This window comes from Mustela lutreola, chromosome 9 (genome assembly GCF_030435805.1).
Source record: "Mustela lutreola isolate mMusLut2 chromosome 9, mMusLut2.pri, whole genome shotgun sequence".
Lineage (NCBI taxonomy): Eukaryota > Metazoa > Chordata > Mammalia > Carnivora > Mustelidae > Mustela > Mustela lutreola.
In genome coordinates this window covers 66,348,896-66,360,286 of record NC_081298.1, presented here as the reverse complement: position 1 = coordinate 66,360,286, position 11,391 = coordinate 66,348,896, and the positions used below count along the sequence as shown (strand labels likewise).

At 52.4% G+C, this 11,391-nt stretch overlaps 1 long non-coding RNA gene across 1 annotated transcript in view; it reads right to left on the bottom strand.

Moving 5' to 3' along the window:
* Positions 1–1,244: 1,244 nt before the first annotated feature.
* LOC131808508 (uncharacterized) overlaps positions 1,245–11,391 on the bottom strand; it is a 31,713-nt gene continuing 21,566 nt past the window's right edge. Inside the window, exons 2-3 of the long non-coding RNA XR_009344803.1 lie at positions 8,852–8,943; positions 1,245–3,500 (exon numbers count right to left, since the gene is read on the bottom strand). This is a non-coding gene — a long non-coding RNA (uncharacterized LOC131808508). The remainder of the gene's footprint in view (positions 3,501–8,851; positions 8,944–11,391) is intronic.

Genomic DNA, 11,391 nt, shown 5'->3' with positions numbered 1-11,391 from the left:
GGACCACCCCAGCCCTGACTCTCCCTTCCAAGGCTCCTTCTGCCCCTTTCCCCCACAAAGTCCGACTGGATTGATAAGTCCCGACTTGGCCTTGTCTCATGAGCGGGGTGGGGTTCAGCCCTGTCCAAACCACAAAGACTGAGAGTAGGGAAAGGGTGGTTCCTAGAGAAAAACTGAGGTTCTGGGGCAGAAGCAGGAGAACAGATGCCACATAAAGAAACCAAAATTACTTGTGTCCCTACATCCTTTGGTACCAGGCCTGTCAATCACTGTCTTATCTTACATATATAGCGCATATAGAATATGACAGAGAAAATACTGTGGAAATTCAGACGGGGGGATTATCTCTCCAGCGAGGGATTTAGGGACCAATTAATGGAGGAATAGTGTATGAACTTGACTTTGAAGGATAAGTGAAATTTTTCATATGTATCCATAAGAAGGGGGCGCTCCAGGCTGATGCAAGGTGTGAAGGCAGCAAACTATAAAAGGGGAAACTTAGTGATTCAGTGTGGCCAGAACAAAGGACGAGGAAGAGGAGCTGCGGCCTACGTGGACAGAGGAGAGTGGACATTGGACTTCAGACGCTGGGATCAAGAGCTCGGACTGACATTGAGAAAGCAGGAGAGCGCTGAAGGTTGTGATCAGGACAGTGTATCATCTGGGATCTTAATCTGGTTGGACTTAATTTCATTTTTAAAAGTGAGGGCAGGGAATGGAGAGCAACCAATTAAAAGACTCCAGAATTGGTCTATGCAAAAAGCATCGATAATCTGAATGTCCCAACTTGCTGGGCACCTCCCACCCAGCAAGTTCAAGACAGAAGCCAACTGGCTTCACCTTCCCCACAGCACTTCTCTGCCTGTGTCCCTTGTCGTAGTGAATGGTGTCTGCAGCCCCACAAGTCAGCCTGGAATCCTCCCTCTTCCACATCCCCCACAGCAGACTTATCTACAAATCTGGTCCGTTTTTCCTCCTAAATTTTTCTGAACGTGCTTGCCTTGTTCCTTTGCACCACCTTTCTCCTCTGTCTGTTCCTTAGACGACTTCTACAGCCTCCTAACCGGCCTCCCTGCCTCCACCTGGTCCCCTTTAAATGTTTCAACGCTCTACACAGCACCTAGAGTCTTCTATTTAAGTTACAGCCAGCTGCGGACTCCCCACAGACCAACACCTTTCAGGACATGGTAGCAGCCTCACATCTTCCTGCCACGCTCCTCCACCGATCTGCCCCCCCCCCCCACACCACTCCAAGCTGCTTTCAGTGCACCAAACATAGCGTGACCGTTTTCCCCTCTGGACCTTTGCACATGCTGCTTCCTCTGCTCACCCCCTTTTCTCTCGGTCCCTTCTGTAGGAGCTGGAGGAGGCTGAGGGACAAGAGAAAGGGGTTGGGAGAGAGCTTGGAGCCTCTTGTGGTGGACACACTCCTGTCTGCCCAGCACTTGCCTTCACAGCAGCCCCCCTTTTGTGACAATGCTCCCCACAGTCAGCTGTGTTAGGCAACAGGAGCCACCACCTTACGAGGTCCTGCCTCCCTGCCACAGGGGTCCACCCTCCTGGCCCCAGCTCTGCATTCCAGCCTCCAGGAAGGGGGAACGGAGGAAGTGTAGAGCAAGCAAATTCCTTTTAAAGAAGTAACACAGAAGTTGCACACATCCCTTTCATTCCATTCCATCAGTAAAAATGTCATCGTACTTAGCTGCAAAAAAGAGTCTCTAGTTCGTTGGACTGGTGCCGTTACTAAAAAGTTCCTTTCCTAAAAAGAAAAAGGGGGAGGATGGTTTGTTGTTGGGGATGACAGCTTCTGCCACACACCCCTGAGAGCCACCAGAGTCTCCCTCCAGGGCCCGACTCTATATTTGGCAGGGGCGGGGGGGATGTTGGAGGCTCGCTTACGCAGGGACCGTATCAGGTAGAATAGTAAACCACCCCTACGCTCTAGTGGCTCAAAACAGCCACCCCTTTCTCAGCTCACAATTCTGTAGGTCAGCAGTTTGGCTGGGCTCAGTTGGGGGTCTTCCACTGGTCTTGCCTGGGGTCATGCATGCAGCCGTAGTCACCTGATGGTTTGGTTAGGGCTGTGGACGGCCTGGCACATTCTCACTCACCTGTCCAGCAGTCGGCAAGCTGAAGGCCGACAGACCTCTGTTCTCCATGTGGCTTCTTCAGCCGGCTCAGACCCACCCACATCATAGTCTCTGCTCCCAACCGTGGCCAGAGAGAGGGCAGTCCTCATGCACAAGTGGGTTTCAAGCCCCTGCTGACATCTGCTAGGGTTTCACTGGCCAAAATAACTCACCTTGCCGAGCTTGGATTCACGGGAGGAGAGACCGCTTCACCTCTTGGCGGGAAGAGCAGTGGAGCGGCAGTGCTCAGGACCACGGGAGGGAGCCTTCCTAACACGTGCACGACGACGGGTCTGCAGAGGTGACCTCGGTTCCACCCACAGAATAAGGAAGGTGTTTCTTTGTTCGTTCAGGATCTTGTGCCCCCCTCCCCCAAAAGCCTCTCCAGAGCCTCAGTGTAAGGGGTCTTTTTCTGAGTACATTTGACCTTGAACCAAGGCAGTCTCTGGAAGTAGGAGCTCTTCCTGTCTCTGGTGAGCTGTGAGGTCTCTCTGATGGCACCTCTTTCCCCTCTGTGCCGGCTCCCTTTTCCTCTCTGTGGCTGGCTTTTCTCCTGTCTGCCTCCAGCAGCAGCTCCCTCGCGATCTCTGCTCACCCTGGGCTTCAAGCCCCAGCACCCTTTCCCTGTCGGGCTTGCTAGCTGGCTCCGGCTCCCCCGTTTCACGATTCCAGAAAGTAGCCCTACCATCTGGCAAGTATCACGCTTGGTCGTCTGTGTCCAAGGGAGCAGGGATCTGAGTGGACTTTCACAGGCAGGGGGAAGATCTGGGGATGGAGGGAGGCACGAAGAGTCCTACCCTTCGTGCCGAGCCCACCAGACTTGGGCTCATACAGATCAGAGAGTCATGGAAGATTAGGGACAGAAGAGACCTTGGTGTTTAGTCCCTTAGTTTTCGATGAGGACAGAGAAGACAGAGGGAGGAGTGACTTACCAGCACCCCCCCACAGGGGTCTGCTCACTGCATCCAACCCTGTCCCCTGCCTAAGTGTCTAGTACTCCACACAGTATCCTGGGTAGAGACCAATATCTTGCCTTTATTCACATCTCAACACATAGTCAAATGTCTCTTCTACTTCTCAGTTCCCATGCCTCTTCCCTTCTTCCTGGGACACCGTGGCTTTTGAACCCCTCATTCCCATCAAGCGCAGCCGAGGAAGTGGCAGTGACCGCTCTGCTGAGTAGACAGGAAGGATGGTTGGAGGGGTGCTGGTCCTCTGGCCTGGCCAGACCGCAGCACCCGCCTACCTCTGCGTGGACTTGGCCTCGGGGGGTGCATGGGAGGCCCCTGGCAGCCTGGTTCTAAGTTCTATTCAGGCAGGAAAACCAGAAGCCACAGGCAGTAAAGAGCCATCTGTCTGAATATGGTCATTCTGTTTTAAAAGAACAAGGAAGAAAAAAGTCTTAATTACCTGATTTTTATTAAGGATGGGAACAAATGTTAAGTATAACTCATCTTTTAAGATGAATTTCTGTTGATACTTTGGATAAAGCTGCCTTTTATCAATACTTTTCTCTGTTCTGCTTAGAGTTTTGAATATATTTTCCCACTCAATTTTTTTAATAAGACTTTATTTACTTATTTGAGAGAGAGAGAACAAGACGGGGAGCAGCAGGGAGAGAAGCAGACTCCCCGCTGAGCTAGGAGCATGACATGGGGCTTGATCCCAGAACTCTGGGATCACGACTCTGAGCTGAAGGCAGCCACTTAACTGAGTTACCCAAGTGCCCCTATCCTATTCACTCTTACCCACAATGCCGTGGTTAGGTTATCATTAACCCTGCCAGCCATCCAATATCGTAGACTAGAAGCCTGAGGCTTAAGGATCAAAGCTGCCTGCCCCCCAGGCCATTCTCTTTCGACCACATCATTCAGCTCCTCTGACTAGAAGGGAGGAAGAAAGAACAAGAGGGAGTGAGAAAAGCCGCGGGGGAGGAAAGGAGAGACCAAGGAAGAAGTGGGGAGAGGGAGAGAACCTGCAAGGATTCTGCGAAGTTGCCGAAACTCTCCTCGCCCTCGCCTCTGCACAGACCGTGTGCTGGAGAATGTGAGCCCTGCCTGTGGTCACACCCATTAGCTCCTCACCCTCCAGCCTTCAGAGACTCCGCTGTGAATGGAAAAAGCCACAACAATCGACTGCATAAAGAACCTCTGGGCTGCGGCATCCACACTCAGAGTAATGTTACCCTGGGAAAGAGATGGAATCAAGCAGAGGGGCAACTCCTGCCCCTGGGCTTCTGCACTTGGGATCTCGTTTGCCCTTGTGCCAGAGGGCAGCTGGGGAAGGCTGTCTTTGATACTCTCTGCCTCTCCTTCTCGACTCTTCCCTATGCACCCCCAATCCCACCCTGGTGGGCTACACCCCCCCCCCCCCCCGCAGCCCCTGGGATCCTGACAGTCTCAATAGGCCCTGGCGCTGGGTTTGGTGAGGAAGCATCTAGATCGATGAAGAAGGGCAGGCACAGGTCCCACTCCGGATCCGTGGAAAGCCAGGCCAGGGCTGGGAAGACCAGAGGGGGCCTGTCCACATGACAGCCGGTCCACAGCTGATGCTCTCCGGGATCCTAGAGCATAGGCAGGGCCTTCCCAGTTCCTGTAAGCCAATCCCATCATTTAAACGAGGAAACCGAGGGTCAGAGAGGTGAGGGCAGGAGCCCAAGGTCCTGCTGTCCACACACTTGCCTTGAGCCAGGAGCCCAGAGCCCGGAGCCCAGTGCTCAGCCCAGGTCCTCCCCACTGGCAGCCATGCTCTCCCCTGGCCCCCGGCGCCCAGCGAGCCAGCGGGCGCCTCACATGTGATTATAATTACCATGGGCTTGGCCTGAGCCCAGCCATACCGCGAGCACATCCAGGCCTGGTAACTGGCCAAGTTTCCATCTGGGCAGAAAAATGAAAAGGTTCAAGGGATGCATGTTAATCCCAAACACCCAAGCGCGAAGGACTGGGGAGAGGGGAAGAGGCCTGGCCAGGATCTCTTGGGGCACTGTCAGCCCACCAAGAGCTTCAGGGACAAGCCCAGGAGGCAGAATGCCCCCAGCCAGCACAGACTCAGCGGTGTGTCCATGAGGGGGCCAGGACTGCCCGCCTGTCGAGCTCTGTGGTTCAAGAGCCATCTCAAGATCACTTGTGGTTATAAAGCCTGCTGGCTCCTGGGGCCAAGATGGAACTCAGCTGGCAAGAGGGCCGGGCGTCCCCACAACAGTCACCCCTTCTCACTTGGCTCCTTCCTTGTACTAAGCATTTCCCAGGGGAACCTTCATGTCCCCATCCTTTCCTTCAGCTACCTTTCTATCCCCTACCACAGATGGGGAAACCGAGGCACAGAGAGATGCAGGGATTGGCCTGGGGCCTGGTAGCCATCGAGGAGCCAGGATGCGTAGAAGAAAGGCCTGTGGCAGCCAGTCTTGCTGGCAGCCTCCCTCCTGATGCTCTTGGGCTTTGAGAACAGCCTGGGCTATATCTAGGACTCCCCTGCTTTCTCCTAGAACCCACCACCATGCCTAGTGCCTGAAGATTTACTTGAGCTGTTTAGCCTCATCTGCCTCTCATCTGCCGCATGGTCCCAGTGGGGTCCCAAATTCTACCTGTTAGCCATCTTTTGTCTTTCTAATATTGACATCCCATGTCCTCAAGGCTTCCAGAATGGTTTCCCCAGTTCTTCAACCCTCGAGAGAAAAGGTCCTCCTTTTCTCCCAGACTTGAAGCAATCCTGAGTAACTCTCCCCTCACAGTTTGCCTCAACTGCCAGGAAATATCATCTGCAAGCTGTGCTTGGTTCAGGCCTCAGGGAATGCAACACTTTCGAATTTTTGACCTATGATATATGTGCAACCATCCCTAGGGGGGCTTATAACAGGTTAAACAGGTATTAAGAGAACCAGCACTCTCTGCCTCAGAAGCAAAGGAGTTAACATTTTAGCTGAAATTTTACTAATAACATGTGGTGTGCTAAAAGCCCTATGAAGGACAGCCGCCATCAATTAAATATCAACTGTCAGGTGGGAAAGAGCGATGGCTCCCAAAGGGAACAACCAACTTTTTGATTGCTGATGCCCCTGAGGGAATACAATTCCTCAGAAAAAAACCAGGTCTACCTCAGATAAATGTGCTTATTTACACCAGCTTCTAGACTGGCTGAGGACAGTCCAGGGCCTGCAGCCAGGCAGAATGCAGTTTCTTGCCGACTTGGGGATTTACGGGCTTCCTGGACAGGCCAAGCAGCCTCAGTTTCAAGGCCAGCAGCTGGCCCAGGAGGTTGGCCAGGGTTTTTTCAGAGGCTTTGCAAACAGTTGGGCCCTTGGGGAAAATGGCTTTGAAACATGGGGTTGTTATCTGGTCTTCCATCTCTGCTAGAGTCAAAGCCACAGCAGGGGCATTTTCTCCACGGAGGCTGGGGCCCGAGCCCTTGGGGAGAGATGGGGAGCAGAATGAGGAAATGAAGCATTATTCTCAAAAGGTCATCTCTTTATTTTTTCTACTTTCAAAAGGCCCCAATGATCACTTTGTGTTTAAGCCAATCTTGCTTTTTCAAAGAAATGAAGAAAGGAAAAGATGTTTTTTCCACAGCTAATTATAAAAGCCATAAGGTTGGAAAAATCTGGAGAAAACATCTGTCTCCTGGTTGTGCCTCCCCTAGGTATACACTAAAGCCCATGGGGAGGGGTTGGTCTATGAATAACCTGCCAGGGGTAGCTCTATCAGCAATCTAGGGGCCCCTAATCTCAAGACACCCCCCACCCTCTGTTTATCTGTGTCCCCATTACTGGATCTAATGTCCATTTTTTCTTTTCAGTCCTCATGGGAACTGGAAAATGGCCAAGAGACTAGAAGTGCTAGTGACTGGAGTCCTTATAATCTGAAGGAAGGCAAGTTCGGGGGGCTCTGTCACTCCAGGGCACTGAGTCCTTAAAGCCTGCACTCCCCATGAAAGGGCAAGGTCCAGAGGTGGGCTGGCTCACTGGCCTTGCTGCCCCCCTGTCCCAGCATGGTTGCCTTCTGCACATGGCTGCTGGAAGGGCTTCTTCCTAAGCACACGGGGTCGGTCTTCTGGCCTTATGCTGACCAAGAAAAAAAGTGGGTGTCCTTGGATTTCCTGTTTAAAAAGTGCTGGTGGGGGGAGTTGCGGTCTAGAGAAACCATCTCATTCCCTCACCCATCTATCAGAGCTACAAATCTCAACCTTTCCAAGGTGATGGAGAGGTGGGCTGGTGGGGCCAGGGAACGGGGATCTGGCAGCAGTAGCCATCCTCTGGCGGCCCCTCCAGCTTTGATAAGCTCTGAGAGCCAAAACCAGGCCCCCAGGCCCCCACCCCCACCCCACCACCCTGCAGCAAATCCCTTCTTGCTCTCACAGCTTCTCAGCCCTGGCCATTCAGGATGACGTTTTCTAAACACTGGCAATGGAGATAAGAAGCAGGCGAGAGGAGAGGCTGAGAGCTGGAGCCAGGCCCAGGGAAGGAAGCAGGCTCCCTGCTAAGAGAGCCAGAGGCACCCAGGCCCCCGCCAGAGCTCACCCTCACTTCGATACTATGCCAAGTCCAGGTCCTTGGCCTAGCCAGTCGTTCACTGGTCAGAATCCATGCTCGCCTGGGCAGCCTGAATGCAGGCACTGCCTTCAGTGCCTGCATTGCCAGAGAACTCCTGCCCAGAAAGTGGAGGTCAGAGCTCATCCCATCACCCAGCGCTGGGAAGAGGTCAGGCACGTGGCCTCATGGCACTTGGTAAATACTTGTAGAAAGAATGACTTGCTGTGTTACTGCTCCTATTGGAGCTGTGACCAATGCCCCAGGGATGGCATCTCTAAGGCAGAGAGGACAATCAGGTGCCCCTCAAAGCAAATATGGAGGGGCCTGGTTAGGTGCAGGTGGCCTGCACAGTAAAAATCGGATGACCTGAGCTCTTGACCTGTTTCTAGGAAAGTCATTCAACAATAACAAAAAAATAATAATACTAGGTAGTACAGGGTGCAGAGGAATGAGAGTCTCTTCTGACAGGCTCCAGACAGTGGTTTCAAGGTCATCTCTGGGATCCCTTGGAAACCTTAGAAAAGCCAGAACAGTCCAGCCTGCTTCCCTGAAACTCTAGAATCGCCCAAAAGCGTGGGCTGTTTCCGGGTTCTGGGTCAGACCCTTTTTGAATCCCAGCCCCTTGAACTCCCACCTCTAAAGACAGTCCCACAGCCCCCACTAGGATGGCAGGCTTGGAGGGAGCTGTTTGTCCCTCACACATTCCATGGATGATCTTTGGTCCCTCTCTCAACCTGGACAAACAGAAGGAAACACACTCCGCCCACTACCCAGTCCAGCCACGCTGATCTCTGGGGGCAGGAACCTTAAGAGGAATCCCAGCTCCAGCCAAAAAAAACATGATTCCGAGCTGGCTAAGCCAGGTGGCTTCTCCCCCACTGCCTTCTGTTCCCCTGCCCCCAAGCCCAGGAGCCAATGAGCTTGGGTAAACCTGAGACCCCCCACCCCCATACTGCCTGCAGCCAGCATGGGCTTCTGTGTGTGTCTCTGTATCTTCATGGGGACCACGGCACTGCAGCCCCTCCCTAAGCCAGTAAAATCTCTTTTCAACATAACTGATTACATCTGCAAAGCCCTATTTCCAAATAAGGTCACCCTGTGAGCTTGCAGGTGACCGTGAATTTAAGGGGGACACTAATGTATATCAATGTTGAATTCAACTTTATCTGGTCAATAAAGTCCATGACCCCTCACCCACCCGATTTTGGCTTCCAAGATTCTGTGGCTGTTGTCTGTTCTTCTGTTGTCTTTGTCCCTTTATTTCCATTTTGGAGGTGCTTGAGGCAGGAGCTATGGTAAAAAGAAACCAGAGAGGTGAATCTTTTTTTTTTTTTTAAGATTTTATTTATATATTTGACAGAGAGATCACAAGTAGGCAGAGAGGCAGGCAAAGGGAGAGGGGGGAAACAGGCTCCCCGCTGAGCAGAGAGCCCGATGTGGGGCCTGATCCCAGGACCCTGGGATCATGACCTGAGCTGAAAGCAGAGGCTTTAACCCACTGAGCCACCCAGGTGCCCCCAGAGAGGTGAATCTTAATGACACTTTCTTTAATCCAATATACCCAAAATATTACAATTTCTACATGTAATCAATGCTGGAAATTATTTTTTTTTAAAGAGTTCATTTTTGGGTCATCTCTACACCCAACATGGGGTTCAAACTCCTGATCCCAAGCTCAAGAGTTGCATGCTTAGCAACCAAGCCAGCCAGGCGCCCCTAGAAAATTACAGCCACAGGGGGGGCTAGTGGCTACCTTGCTGAACACCATCGCTCAGGAGGAAGAGAAAGCGGTGTGGCACTGGGGACCCTCAGGGGAAGACCAACAGGTTCCATTTACTGATGACTTTACCACCTCCACAGGCTGCCCTGATGCTCTTTCATTGAAGATGGAGGGAATGAGTGCCACAGGGCACACTCACAGGACTGTTCTGTCACCCCAAAGAGGGATTTGTTCATTCACAAGGAAGGTGATCACTACCTGGTCGCTGTCCCATCTGGAGATGTAATGGCGCCCCTTTCCCACGGCACACTTCTTGTGTGAGCCAGTCCCGGAAAGCCTGGACTCAAAGCCAGGGCCTGTCCTTCCTGGGGATGGGTTGGAAATCTCAGACAGCACCAGTGTGAGGCCTCGGCAGCCCCGCATCCAGCAGGCATGCCGGTCACTGGGAGGATGCAGCCAGATTCCCTTTCCCTCTGTGAGGCAGTGGGAACCAGGTGTGTCCGTGTTCTGGGGCCTGGCTCTTAGACACCCTCACGGTGTCCTCTTTCTCTTTACATCCAGATCGGTCTTGCCGGCCTAGGCCCATTCTCTCTTTTTTACAATGACTTTGCTTCTGTCTGCTCCACATCTGCGTGTCAGTTTTGTGGTCAAACTCTCAAAAAGCAAACTTATTCCCCAGGGAATGGGCTCCCTCACTTCCCTTGAAGTGCCTGCAATTCTTTATTCTCTTAGATCCTGTTCCACAGCCTCCGTGTTTTTCTGAGCAATCCACAAATAAAGGACCTAGACCCAGAACCGGGCCCAGGCATGTCCTACCCACCTCTTGGGCTCTGGGGCCTGCACACAGTAGGGGTGCGGCCCCCAGCCAGGATGCGCGGAACAGAGGCATCCCACCCACAGTACCCTCCCTGTCCTGGGGATCCGGGGACAAGCTGTGCCTGAGCCCAAGTAGCTGTGCTCTGGAATAAATAAGTCACTTCTATGAAGGGGTAAAATTTGGATGGAAAATGGAGTACAGGGAGTGGAGAACAAGGAGAGGGGAGGAGGAACCTCTGAAGTTAATTCAGGGTTACCACCAGTGTCTGAAAGCTACAGATGCCACGGCTCTTTTGCTCTCTGGTTCTCTCTCTCTCTATCTCTCACTTCCTCTGTTTCTCTCTCTCTCTCTCTCACACACACACACACATCTTGAGAGCCTTCCATTTTTTTTCTGCTATGCACAGACTTCACAAAAAGTGATTCAACCTTACATAAGAATCCGAGGGGCTCAGGAGCACAATGACTCACTGCCCTGAAATTTCCAGTGGGTTACACACGTCTTCTTAGATGATCTTGAAAATTTTTATCTTGAGTGGTTCTCAAAAAAAATTTGGCAGATTGGGGTGGGGCTCCTGCCTCAGGGCAGGAAAGAGTAGCTTCGAGGGACAGAAAGAGACAGGTGCTGGGGACAGGGCCCTCTTGGTGTCAGGCCTCACCAGGTTCCACTGAGAATCAGGAAGTCTCCTCTCAGGACCTCAGGGCACTTCAAGAAAGCTAGTGTTACAGTCACCCTAGGGAGAGCCCACCCCTGGGTGTCTAGGCAGGACTTGGATTTGGGGAGGCCTGTGGCTTCAGGGTCACTGCTGACTAAAAAGCCTCCGAATGCTGCAGGGCAGTGGTCCCCAGCTCTGGTCACACACTAGAACTCTCTGGGAGCTTTAAAGTCCTAATGCCCAGTCACGCCCTAGACCAACTAAATCAGAACCTCTGTGGCCCACAGATCAGTATTTCTTTAGGTGTCCCAGGTGATTCCAATGTGCAGCCAATGAGGAAGCCCTGCTGGTTGGAGGGGCTGGCGCTATTTTACACCAGGTGGATGATTCCAGTCGTTGGTGCCTCCCTGATTCCCAGAGGCTTGTTAGCCACTCCCTCGAATTCCGGGTTCAGTCAGATGTGATTCTCCAGAAAGCCTGAGAGTTTCCCCTTCTTGGCTGGGCTGCAAAAAGCCCAAAAGACACCAATTCCCTGAAGGGAAGATT